Source organism: Vombatus ursinus, unplaced genomic scaffold, assembly GCF_900497805.2.
Source record: "Vombatus ursinus unplaced genomic scaffold, bare-nosed wombat genome assembly UNPS02014774.1, whole genome shotgun sequence".
Classification (NCBI taxonomy): Eukaryota; Metazoa; Chordata; class Mammalia; order Diprotodontia; family Vombatidae; genus Vombatus; species Vombatus ursinus.
The window spans coordinates 15,571,085-15,585,133 of record NW_020954552.1 but is presented as its reverse complement, the minus strand read 5'-3'; positions in this window follow the sequence as shown (position 1 = coordinate 15,585,133).

Genomic DNA, 14,049 nt, shown 5'->3' with positions numbered 1-14,049 from the left:
CCATAATTTTTTCAACCACTCCACAATTGGTGGGCACCTCCTTAGTTTCCAGTTCTTTGCCATTACAAAAAGAGTTGCTATAAATACATTTGTACATATAGCACCTTTTCCTCTTTGACCTCTTTGGGGTTAATATGCACTTTTAATCACCTACTTCTTGTAGGTTTTTCCTGAATGTGTATACTCTTCTCTTGCAAATAAACCTTTGAAATGTAATTTTGTGATCTGGAATATGTGGTAAAAATTGGTGTCAGAAAAGGAATGGCAGAGCATTGGGTATCCAGTTATGGGTCAAAGGGGACAAAAGACTTTTGGGAATTGGGCATGGCCAAGCCCAATCAAGTAGGCTCAAGGTTCAAGAAAATATCTCAAGTTGGGGTCTAAAAGTCAGAGAAGTTTAGAAAGTGGTAGAAGGGGAAAGCCTTGGAGCCAAGGGATCAGTTACCAAGTCTGCTTAACAGCCCTTCAAGGCAAGCTGCTCTTATCAGAAAGACTCAATCACCAACAGATAAGGTGTCAATGATTTTCTTCTCAATGACAGCAACCTATGATGAATACTAAGACATGAAGGCATTGTGTCTGAATAGGGGGGTGGGGGATACATAATAATAGTAATGATAATAACTAGCATTTATTAACTGCCTACTATGTGCCAGACACTGTGCTAAGTGCTGTGCAAATATTATCTCAGTTGATCCTTGCAACAACCATGGGAGTTAGATGCTGTTATTGTCCCTATTTTACAGACAAGGAAACTGAGGCAAACAGAGGTTAAGTGACTTGCCCAGGGTCACATAGGAAGTGTCTGAGGCCAGACTTAACAACTTCACAATGTGTACTCGTGTGTGTGTGTGTGTGTGTGTGATAATGTTGTAGAGCCTGTGACTTCAATGTGTGGGAAACTCTCAGTGAAGAATCTCTACTAAATCAGGTTCGCAGCTGCTCTGCAATTTTTGGTATTAGACAGTTTCCTAGGGCCCCAGAATATTATGTGACTTCATCTTACTCCATACTTCCTCTCATCTCTCCCTATCTCTCTCTGTATGCATGTGCAATGTATATTTAGGCAATTGATCAATCAACAAACATTTAGTTAAGTGTTTACTACGTGCGAGGTAGGCACTGTGCTAAACATTGGTGATAGAAAGATAAAAGTCAAACAGTTCTTGCCCTAAAGGGGGGGCAACATGTACATGTATACATATATACACAAACACATACATGAAAAGTCCTTTACATGCTTGGGGTCAGTGTGGCATGATGACATAATGAATAAGGCATAACAAAGCCTTATTAATCTGATATAATTTTTAAACTCTGCTTTCTCAGATAGTAGCTGTGTTACCTTGGACAAGTCTGCCCAAAAAAACTGTTTGCCTCAGTTTCCTCATCTGTCAAATAAGCTGGAGAAGGAAATGGTAAACCTCTCTGGTATCTTTACCATGAAAATCCCTAATGGGGTCATGAAGAGTTGGACACAATTGAAACAACTCAACAACAACAACAACTCTCTAAGGTTACCAATGACAGTTTAACTATTTTATATATATATACATAGTCTAGAGGGCCATGGAATAATGGGAATATATCTGCTTTCTCTAGCATTATCATTAAGATTATAGATAGAAAACATGCCAAAGTAGGTCATTGCAATTGTGGGCCGCTGTATCTTTTGGCTACACATGGGGACCAAATCAAGGGGTCTAGAATGAGTATAATGTAATTTAAAAGGCTCATATCTGGGAATAGCATAAAAGTCTGAAAGAAAAGATGTTTTCCTGAACTGAACATATTCTTGGATGAAGATTATATGTTATCAAGATTTCTTAGAAGCAAGACAAAGTTTGTATCCAAAAACATTCTAGCCTTAACATCTCTCCAAAAATGCTTATCTTCATCTAAGAGTTTTTTAGCTTCACTCTAACAACTTGAGCAAAATCCATCCTTTGGACTTTGAACCCTGTTGTAGTTATTTATAGGACAGTAGTAGAGTTAATGCATTTTACACGACTTCAGACTCTTCTCACTTTTTAGCTAAACACAATCTTCCCTCCTTCAACTAAAGTCCTTCCCCTAATAGTTCCAGTGTGAGAATAGTTATCTCAATGCTTGACATTAATTTTCTGGGAGAATATGTTCTCAGAGAAGAAAGATGCATCAAAGGTAGTGCATAATAACAGCATAATTAGTCCCCATATTTCCTCTATAGTTCCTTCCCTCTTAAGTTCCTCCTGCTTCTTGACAAAGATCTTCCATTCCGAGATGGAGTCTGATTTCCAGGACAGCTTTTTAATTTTTTTTTTTACAAGGGCATTTCCTTTAATACGAAGTGAAACAGAAAATGTCTTGGCTGAATTCACTTTATATTTAAACGCCCCCTGGGAGGTCCTCACGACCTGCCGACTTTCTCAAATTGTTTCCACTTTGCATCTATTTTAGCCTCCAGCTGGGTAATAGCTGCCAGATTTGTTTTCAAGGAAATCAACTCCAAACTGACCTCAGGAGAGGAAGGATCCCTGGTAATAATGAGTGTGGGGCGAGAAGAGGGGCGAGTGGTTGCCATGGCAGTCTCATTCTAAGGTACTGCTTTTTTCGAGATGAGAGGGGAGGAGCCGGTTTTTATGGCTGCTGGGCATGTGAGGAGACTTGCATCTTTCAAGGGGGAAGGAGAAGAGGCAAGGGGTCTTGTTAACCCAGACTACTCCCTAAAGGGGAGGAATCCACAGAAAGCATCAATAATGCCTCAACCTTAGACGTCTACAACTCATAAAGGTAATATTTGCCCTACACATACACCCTAAGTTTGAACTGCTCCTCCTTGCTCCCACATGGAATCAAGGATGACTGGGGTTTGTAGAGAGGAGGTAGTGTGAGGATCAAAAACTGACAATGAGAATGCAGAGAAAAGGATGCAGAATTAATTTTCAGAAGGTAGGTAGCTCTCCAGGGCAGCTAGGTGGTGCAGTGAATATAGTGTGCCAGGCCAGGAGTCAGGAAGACTCATCTTATTGAGTTCAAATTTGGGGTCAGGCACTTGCTAGCTGTGTGACCCTGGGCAAGTCATTTAACCTTATTTGCCTCAGTTTCCTCATTTGTAAAATGAACTGGAGAAAGAAATGGTAAACTACTCCAGTATCTTTGTCAAGAAAACCCCAAATGGGGCCATGAAGAGTAGGACCCAACTGAACAACAAAAAGGTAGTTCCCCATATTATTAAATTCATTTCATATGGATCACCTACTCTGGGCAAGATGCTGTACTACATATTGTACAAAAGTACATACAGCCTTGAAAGAAAATTAGCCTTCCTCTCCCTCTCATTTCCTTCTTCTTTGTGATTGGATTGCCTTGGGCACTGAATTCTTGAAAAGGTTAAGTATATCTGCTAACATACTTTTAAATGGCATTGTAAGGAGGATGGCAACCTAGGAGTAGCAGTAGGAATGTGGGGCACATGTGGGCAGCTCTATACCCACTCCTCCAGTATTGCTATGAACTATAATTATGCGGGGAATTTCCAAGGTCATTTTCATGGTTCTGGTGCTAACTTTCAGGGAGGATGATGGTAGTTAAAAGGAACTTATTCCAGCATATATAAAGTTGGCAGGTAAGAGATGAAGGAGAGTGAGATTTTTAAAAAGATAAACTTGATTGGGGAGACTTTTTGCCATGCTGGCTGAATACATCTGTGGGCTTGGCTCACAAAATAACTGTAAATACTTCCTAGAAACAAAAGCAACCTAGTAGTAACAAATGACGGCAGTTTAGTGGAGAAGCAGCAGATGACAGCAGTTCAGTGTTGAAGCAACCCAGAATCAGATTCAGGGTCACAGAGGTGTTCCTTTGGGATGCAATTGTAGGAGTATGAGATGTTTGAGGATCAGTATTCCGTCTCCGGTCAATGACATAGGAATCTGTAAGAGATTGTGAGTAGGGGAGTGTATGTGTGTGTGTGTGTGTGTGTGTGTGTGTGTGTGTGTGTGTGTGATGTTTCATTCATCCTTGTTATTTACATTGCCGTTCTATCGAATTTAATGCCTTTTGATCTGAACACGTTATTTATTTTTGGTCTAGTAAAAGAGAACATTGGATGGGGTTCATGAGCAATGGCTTTGGATAGAAGCTTATCCAAAGAGAACCTTGGGAGTGGGCATAGCTTTCAGTGGGCCATAGAATGATAGCTCTGAGCTTCGATGCCCAGTCCTTAAAGGACAGTTACTCAAGCTGATTGCTGGAGGGGATAGAAATCTCTGTCAACTGATGCTTAAAAATCTTGAGGAATATATATGTATCCCCTTGTCTATAAGTTTTGTAGGAAAGATACTGAAGTTCATTTCAAAATGTCTCATAGGTATTTGGTCTCATAGAAATGGAGTTCAGGATAGTATGTATAGGGCCATACATACATACATTTTGTAATTATCTGCACAGAGATCATAATTGAAATCATGGGAACTGATACAATCATCAAATGAGATCACAGAGCAAAAACAGATGGCCAAGGAGGGGGGCCTTGAAGGACATCCACAGGTAGTGGGTATAACATGGATGAAGACCTAACAAATAAGACAGGAGTGATCAGAGAGACAATAGGAATAGAGAGAGGATAGTATTTAAAAAACCCAGAGAAGAGAAAGTATCCAGGAGGAGAGAGTAGTTGATGGTGACAAATATTGCAAAGAGGTCAAGAAGACTGAGGACTGTCTTGATAGGATAAAAAGGTCCCTGGGACTTGATTGGCCTCAGTTTCCTAGATACGATTTCCTTCTCCCACCCCTCACTCCCCAGCTAACATTCTGTAGTCTTAGGACAAAGCTGCTGTTTCACGGATAAACACATAGGTAACACCATTTGTTGGGCAGGAGAACACAGGAGGCCCCTAACACTAACAGATGTTTTAGCAAAGGTTAACTTTTGATCCCATCAGACAGGAAGACAGCTTTAGAGAGGTTAAATTAGCTTACTTTATTCTAGTCTAGTCTTCTCAAAAGGGTTGCTGATAATGGGAGCAACAACTCCTATAGCATTCCCTAATCACTCTTCTCACAGGGGCAGGTGAGCATAGTAGGAGCTATGACTCCTACTGGTTTCCTAAACCTCAATGGGGGCCATTTGAAGCAAGAACACAGATTCCCCCACCCCTTGATGGGGACCAATCAAGGCAGGTCCATGCATTGCTCTGTGCATTATCCACATCCCAAAATGGGTTCCCCACTTAACTGACCAGTGCCCACTTGCTTTACAGGGCAACAGACAAAGAAGGCATCTTGCCAACATTAAGCTCACAGGTTAACTTTAGTAATATCATCATGACCTAGCACAGCGCACACATAGTAACCATTACATTATGTCACCTCTACATCTCTGCTGCGACTGCATTGTAGAACCTGTTTTCAAACATAATTCGTGGGAAATATTATCTAGGATCCTGGAACTATTATCGAAAAAGGAATAACAAAATCCTTAAACACACTGAAACCCACCTTACTTACAGCTGCCAATGGAACGTGATTGGCCCTGGCTTCTCTGGTGCTGCTGCCTGGTCATCTAGGACCAGACAAAGTCCCTACCCTATGTAGTCTGGCCTTCTTAGACTTGGCAGGTGTCTAATCGAGTCACTATACCTGATGACCTACTGGCCAGATGCTAGTCCAGTGGTTCAGGCTTGGAATTGGAAGAAAATAAGGTACTTGTAAACCGTATGTTGTTGCTGTTTGTCCTTAGTTTTAGAAGAGGACCAAAGACTCTGCTTGAATTGGATTTAAGTGAGGCAGAGCCTCACAAAGTCATCAGCCTCACTGTCTCTTCTAGAGTCATTGAAGTTCGGTGGCAAGACAAAAAGACTTGTAACATTTAATAAAATAAGTTTATTGGCAATGCCACGGAAAGGATACTCAATGAGGATATACCATTGGTTCTGCTGGATACAGCTGTCCCCTCCCTCTGCAATCCTCTTAGGATGAGGGTGTATAGACTCCTGCAGCAGTGACAAGCCTGTAGAGCCTGAAGAGTCCTGATTATTCCTGTAGTGGGTTTTAGGCAAAGAAAAAGTTACAAATGGCTCAAACCTTAGTCCTCTGACCAATCAAGTCTCAATGATGGTTTCATTGCCTTATAAGAAAGCTTAGTGTGGCAAATTTCCCACTGTTCAATGGGATCAACTGTGGTGGCTCATTAGATTAGATGTCACTCCTACTACAGAGGGCAGTCCTGGGCTACACAAGCTGATCTTTTTGTTCTGTTTCTTACTTGACTTTTCTTCTTCCTTCTCAAGCAAGGTCCTCGACCCCCATTTCTCTTCCCTTGGCATCTCCATTTCCCTTGCAAGGATAAGTTGTACCACCAACTGGCTCCAGTTACTGCAAATTTCTTAGCTCCTGGCAAAATTGTGACAGATGAAAAGAAAAGTTTCTCCCATCTGGTTCTCCAAAGAGGCCCTATTTTTCTAGTTTACTGTACATGTGAAAATAATAAACAAATTGCATCTCTCTTCTAATTCAAATCCTGACCTGAGGGTTTTTAAAAAAATGGACCTAGTTATTTCTACAGGGAATGGATTTACGATATCTTGGCATTTCTCTTCTGTCCTGATTTCTCAGATTTTGTTAACTCTAACAAAACTTTTAACTTATAGTTAACTTTGTTAGAGTTAACTTTGTTAACTCTAAGTGAAGAAGTAGCTATATTGTAGTTAAATAGCTCAGTCTGCCCCTTTTTTTTCCTTTTTGGCCTGTAAATGTATAAGAAAAAAACCTCTGTACCATAAAACTACAATGTGCATTTCTTGGAACCAGCAGGATGCTCATGTCCTTATAGAGAATCAGTCAGAAGCATGATTACAGCCAGCTTTTTGTATTTGTGGAAATGAGGCATAGGGAGAACAAGGACCCACAAAATCCTAAAACTTCATTTTAGACAGTTGGTTGAACTGTGTCCTCACCCAACCTTTTGCCGGACAAATGCTGCCTCATTCTTTTCTCTGCCCCACTGCATTCCCATGGGAAGGAGCAGGGACATGGATAGCAGGCGGAAGACAGGAGGGAGGAGAAGAACTGAAAGGCAGCATTTAGATTTCTTCTTGACTTGGTCACTGAAGATCATTTAGAGGAGGAAGAGGAAAAGGCCAATTTGTTGAGAAAGAGGGTGAAGGGCACTCTTGTGTCTAGCCCTTATGCTTTTAGACTTTGAAATGTAACTTCTACTTCATTTTTTCAATTAATAAGCATTCATTTTCTCTCCCACTCTCCACTTCTGCTCCCCCCCTCAATCTCCCAGCATCCTGAGGTAGGAGAAAGAATGTAGTACCGGCCTTGGCATCAGAAGTCATGGAGCTGAGTTCAGGCTTCCTTGCTTGTGGCACTTGTGGCAGATAATAATGCTTCCACTCATAAAGTTATTATAAGAATCAAATTAGATGAAATCCCTGACTTTTGCTACTGTTATTATCCTTTTCCAGGGTAACACTCAAGTATTCTTCTTTATTTACTAAGCACCGGATCATAGATTTAGAGCTGGAAGGGACTTTAGAAGTCATCTAGTCCAACGCCGTCATTTACAGATGAGGAAACTGAGGTCCAGAGAAATTAAGAGTTCTCCTTCCACTCTAGTTCACTCATGTAGCCACAAGACTAGTTCAGGAGCTCATCATCTCTTACCTGGACTATTGCAATAGCCTTCTGGTTGGTCTTCTCTCCTCAAGTCTCTCCTCTCTCTGATCCATCCTTTATCAAGCTGCCAGAGTGATTTTTTTTTTAAAGTTTAGGTCTGATCATGTTATATTCTCCAGGCCCCACTCCACCACTTCCCTGTTACCTCCAGGATCAAATAGAAAATCTTCTGTCAGTCATTTAAAGCTGTTCACAACCTATCCTTTCCTACCCCACCATTCTTCTCACACTTGACTCCTCTCTAGCTACACTGGCCTGGTGCCATTCCTCACACAAGTCACTCCATCGCCTGTCTCCCTGTGCTGTCCCCTATGCTGTCCCTTCTCTTCCCTATTTCCTTTCAAGGCTCAGCTCAATTCCCATTTTCTGCTGGAGGCCTTTCTGGGTCTCACCACCAGTTAGTGTTTTACCTTTCATCTGTTCTGTATATATCTTGCACAGTGTATATGGGGTGTTCCAGGAGAACTAGCACATCTGATATAAGGGCTTCTGGGCCCTTTTTCAGGACTGCTTATCCACATTTGGGGTCCCAACTCTCACCTGTGGTTCCAAGAAGCTGTAGCATGTGCAGCAGCCACACCCTGTAAAAGAGCAGATGAGCTAAATCAGGTTAAGGGTAACTGACAGGCCTCAAACCTCTTGGTGAGTTAGGAGGATGTTTACCTCAAGCATGTGAAGACTTCTCCCAGTGGAATGGGCAGATAAGAACAATTTGTTCCAAGTGCCTTGAAGGCATAGAAGATGCTAAAGTCATCCACTGGTTCCCAGGCCATTGACAGTTGTCTTGACTTTTGTCCTGCCATTGGACTTCAAAGACTCTGGAAGAGAGAGTGAGGCTGATGACTTAGTGCAACTCTGCCTCACTTATATCCAATTTACACATTAGTCAAGACATCACCTTGAGATGTCGTTGGTTCTCTTCGAAAACGGACAAACGACATGTATCATGTGTGTACCTAGTTATTTTCATGTTTGTCTCTCCCACTAGAATGAAAGCTCTTTGAGGCCAGGGACTGCCTGCCTTTCTTTGTATCCCTGGCACTTAGCATAGTACTTGGTTCATACTAAGAGCATAATAAATACTTGTTGATTGACTGATTTTCCTTGTAGTTGAGGGACATCATCATCCACCAAGACCCTTGTTGCCCTGTACATTCAGGATCTAGTCAGTAATGAATTGAGAAGTGAAATAGTTGAGAGAGGATTCTGGAATTTGATGACATTAAATCTCCTTCCCTCCCTCTCCTTTCGAAACAATAAATCATGAAAGATTTGAAACAAGGTGAGATATGGAAAATATATCAATATGTACTTAATTCAGCAAAAAAAAATTATTAAGGAATCACTATGTTCAGGGCACTGTGATAGGTGATGAAGATACAAATATGAAATGACATAGTCCACTTACTACCTGTGAGAAGAAGGAAGTAAACAAACATTTATTAGGCACCTCTTATGGGCAAGGCACTATGCTAAATGCTTTATAAATATCATCTCATTTTATCCTCCCAACAACCTTGGGAGGCAGGTATTGTTATTATTTTCCCTATTTGACAGATGGGGAAACTGAGGCAAATTGAGGTTTTTTTTTTTTGTTTGTTTGTTTGTTTGTTTGTTTGTTTGTTTTGTTTTGTTTTTGTTTTTGTTTTTTTTTGGTTTTTGTTTTTTTTTTTTTTTTTAATGACTTGTCCAGAGCCACAGAGCTAGTAAGTATCTGAGGCTGGATTTGAACTCAGGTCTTCTTGACTAACCTTAGACAAGTAACATAACCTCACTGGGCATCATTTACCTCAACTGTAAAATGAGAGGCTGTAAGTAGATGATCTCCAAGGTCCTTTCCAGACATAAATTTTTGATTTTACTTGATACTATTAAAGATGATAATCCAAAAAAGAGGAGAAAACATTTACAAATAACTAATACGAGGCCACGTCTTATTGGTGTTACCTCCCCATCTCTCCCATCTCTTCCCTTCTCTACACTCCTGTAGCCTTCTTCCTTGTTCTGGCCCTTATTATCTCTTGCCTGTCTTTCTGGTTGATCTTCCTGACCCCATGTCAGTCCATTCTCCATTCAGCAGTCAAAGTGATATTAATAAAACACAGGCCTGACCATATCATTCCCCTCCTTGAAGAATTCCAATTCTATTGTCTCTGGTGTAATATACAAACCCCTCTTTTTGTCATTTGTTGCCCTACTCTGGCTCTGGGCTTCATGCGGTTCCAGCACTTGCTATTTCTCATACACAATATTCTATCACTTTCAACAGGCTGTCCCTCATGCCTGGAATATGTTCCTTTTTCATCTCTGCTTCTTAGAATCCCTAACTGCTTTCAAAGCTCAGCTCATCCTTTCTTGATCTCCCTCTGCTGAGGTCTCTGCTTCCCCCAAGCTACTAGTTTCCCCTGGAAACTGCTTCATGTTCGACTTGAATGTACTTTGAATTTACTTCTATTTATAAATGTTTTGTTTTTGTTTTGTCTTTGTTTCTCCAGCACTGAGGCAGCCATGTCATAGTGATGGAGAGCTGACCTTGGAATCAGGCAAACCTAGATTCATGTCCTTCCTCTGACTATGACTTGGGTAGGTCACAATCTGTCAGTCAGTTGTGTTCTGGTAAATATTTAGCAATCGGCTCTCTAGGAGGAAAAAATAACCAGGGCATACTTTTAAATTTGATCTGACTTATTAACATTTTATCTATCACTTTCTTAAGTCTAGACAATCAACAAAACAATAAACCAAGCCCTGTTTCGTAACATTTGCTTACACTGAAAATTGACAATCCCTTGTGGCCTGGTGGTGGAGGTTGAGGTGGAGGTGGGGGAGAGCTGGTTCCAGCACTCCTCTGCATCTCAGTGCCTTAGGCAACCCTAGGACTAAATTGCAGAACAGGTGCTAGTCTGCATCTTTGGAGGGAGCTTTCTCATTTGGATTGTTCTATTTAGATGTAATCACAAATCTGGTTTTAAAATATCTACAGTGCCTGGCCCACTGCAGGCACTTAATAAACACTTGTTGATTGATAAATGCAGAGGAGAGTTTTCAGACAAAGTGGATGAGAAATTTGAAGAGAGTGATCAGTCTCAGCTGGGGGACTAAAGACGGTTCCATGGGGCAGATCACACCTGAGCTGGTTACTGAAAAAAGAGAGAAGGATTTTTAACAGAAAAGTGGCTGTTCTAGGACATGGAGAATAGCTTGCAACAATGCAAGATGGGACAGGGTAAGACAAGTTGAGGGAAGAGCAAGAAGTTCAGTTTAGCTGTGAGATAAAATTTATGAGGAGGCAGTCATGTATAATCGTCCTTAGAATGGGTGGTTAAAGTCCCATTGAAAAAGGGCTCAAATACCAGAAGAAGGGATTTGTATTTTAACTTGTATTTAATTTGTAATTGTACTTAATTAGTATTTGTATTTATTTGTATTTTGTATTACCTAGAGGTAATAGGGAGCCTCTTCAGAGGATTTACAGATCAAAGCTTGGTATCAGAAAGATTATCTTGTCAGTGGGATGAAGGATGGATGGGAAAAAGGAGACCATCGAGGAGGCTATTGCAACAGGTGAGAGTTTATGAGAGTTTGACCTAGGTTAGTAGAAATGGGAGTGGAAAGGAGGGGAGGGGTGTGAAAAATATTTCAGTGTTGGACTCAATAGACTTTGGTAAATAATTGGATTAGAGAGGTGAGGGAGAGAAAAGAGTCAAAGGTGATGCTGAGGTCATGAGCCAGGGTTCTGGGAGGAAGGGAGAGCCCCCATGGAGCCATCTTTCTTTAGTTAGATAACTTCTTGAGGAAGATGATTTACCTGATTAGGTCAAATACTTGACTGTTCTTTGGGAGGCTGGGATCTCTTGGTCCTGCAATGAGTTTCAGCAGTCACAGGTGGCATGGGTTCCTGTTAGCTACTTTACTGTAGACCTGCAAAGTCTCTTGAATAACACCAACAATAAAATCTGTATCCATTCAAGGAAAATGATTCATTTATGCTGCTGCCATGGAAATCCCCAATCTGCCCTAGAACCCATCACTGTTATCTGTTGAATGCTCAGGAAATACTGTGCAGTGAGAAAACTTTGAGTCCCTCTACCCATCAGAAAAGTTCCATGGAACTTAACTTTACAAATTCCCTGGTTTCAGAGGTTTATAAATGAGCACGCATGAGTGTATGTGTATGTGTGTATGATGGTTTTGAGAGTCCGAGTACAGTAATAAGGCCCAATTGGTCTCTTTATGGCCAGCACATTTCCCAGAAAAGCCGTATGTCCCCTTCTGGACATAGGAATAGAAAAATAATTAGGTATCTTTGCCTCTTCTTTATACCACTGAGTATTTTGAGTTTTCCTCCTCCAGCCTCCAGAGAAGCCCTTAAAGGCAAAAAAGATTGAAGCTTTTATGACAAACTCTTCATGAAATAGTCAGGAGTCTCATGGAAACTGGCAAGGAGCATGCTGGACTTGAGATTTCTCCTTCCTTACTGATTTTCTGCAACTGCCTGTCATAATGGAAAACATCTTGTTTTCCTATGGTTCATTTGTTCAGGCCCTTAACTGCCTGTGGGAATCGATGGCTGAGTGGACTCCCCGGGCATCACAGTTTGCTAGGGGGAGGAATGATTATGTGTCTCACTAGGGGACATGACTTTGTGTGTAGGATCAGAGACTTGCATCTCTAAGCAAATTCTATAAGCCACCCCCAAACTGGGAAATTCTAAACAAAAGAAAAAGTAGAAATGATGGCTAAAGAGGGCTTCACTCTTTAATTTTTCTAAGGCGACATCTCTTGTTCCTTGAGATCACTAGTGCAAAACGTGTCTGGAAAAATAAATTTGGTTCACATTTCTGTCACAGCAACTAGTTCTGTCCACCAAATTAGCTAATTGGTTTCAGGCCCACAGAATGAATGCTTCAGCCCTCGGTGAAGGAAATTCAGGCACACCCAGTCTTCTGTAGCTGGCTCAAAAAAATCTGCTTTTGTTTATTTTTAGGAATAGAGACACATTTTTAAATCTTCAAAATGTTTCAGTTTTAAGGAAGAATGATAGGCCTTTCTCTATTCATCAGACAACCAGTGACCTCCCTACCCACACTAAACTAACTGGACTAAGGGGTAGGTTCTTTCCCTGGTGTGGGTTTACTCTTCAGAGTGGGTCAGAGAGAGGATGGAGACTGCCTTATCTTCTATGACATAGTGCAGATAAAATTCTTAAAGTTTATTAATGAAACTAGAGCACCTTAAATGTGTTAAGGGCCAGTGCTCTCTCTATCACTGACCATTCATGCTTGGTTTGCCCGTGGATTTAACAAAACTCTTCTAGGATATGTCTATATGTGCAATTATCTATTATGGTTTCAAATCCTTACTTTTCTTGAATTTTCTTTTCAATTTAAAAATCTTGGTATTTTATCGATACCTTTTTTTCCATACCACAATAATTTCCTAATATATACAACCTCCCAACAATTGAATCTTTCCTTGTAATGATGAAAAAGATAAGCAAAAACTAACTGATGAAGTCATCATGTTTAATAGCATAAGCAGCATTCTTCATGTTCTCCTTTCTTGTAAGAGGAAGGATGTTCTATGACCAAGATTGAAAACTGCATATTGGAACCATTTCATTTACACTATTGTATTCTTTGTGAATATTCTTTTCATTCCACTTTCTTTACTCTGCCTCAGTTCATATAAGTCTACCCGCAGTTTCTCTGAATTCTTCATATGTATTGTTTCTCATGGTATAATAATACTTCATTAATTCATATACTACAATTTGTTCAGCCACTCCCCCAACAGGTAGGCATTGATTTGTTTCTCATTTTCTTCTATTACAAAGAAGCTTGCTGTAAATGTCAAATTCTTGCTTTTCTGTGAAATGTCTGGATAATCAAGTCAAATGTGTTTACTCCCCTGTGCAATGACTGGATAGTTTCTTTATGTTAGTCAGTCAACAAGCAGTTACTAGACAGTCAATAAATATCCATTAAGTACTTACTATGTGCCCCTTTGGGCTTAGCACAGTACTAGGCACTAGGGATACAAAGAAAGGTAAATGACAGTCCCTGCTCTTGGAGAATTCACTGCCTAGTGTGACCGTGTGAAGACAACTTTGTGCAAACAAGCTACATGCAAGGTAGACTGGAGATCCTCAATAGAGGGAAGGCACTAGAATTAAGAGGGATTGAGAAAGATGAGATTTTAGTTGAGACAGAAAGCCAAGAAAACCAGGAGGCAGAGATGAGGAGGAAGAGCATTTCAGGCATGGAAATAATCTGAGAAAATGGAGATGGGTGTTTTGTTTGAGAAACAGTAAGGAAGCTGGTGTCATTGTATTGGAGAGAGAGAGAGAGAGAGAGAGAGAGAGAGAGAGAGAGAGAGAGAG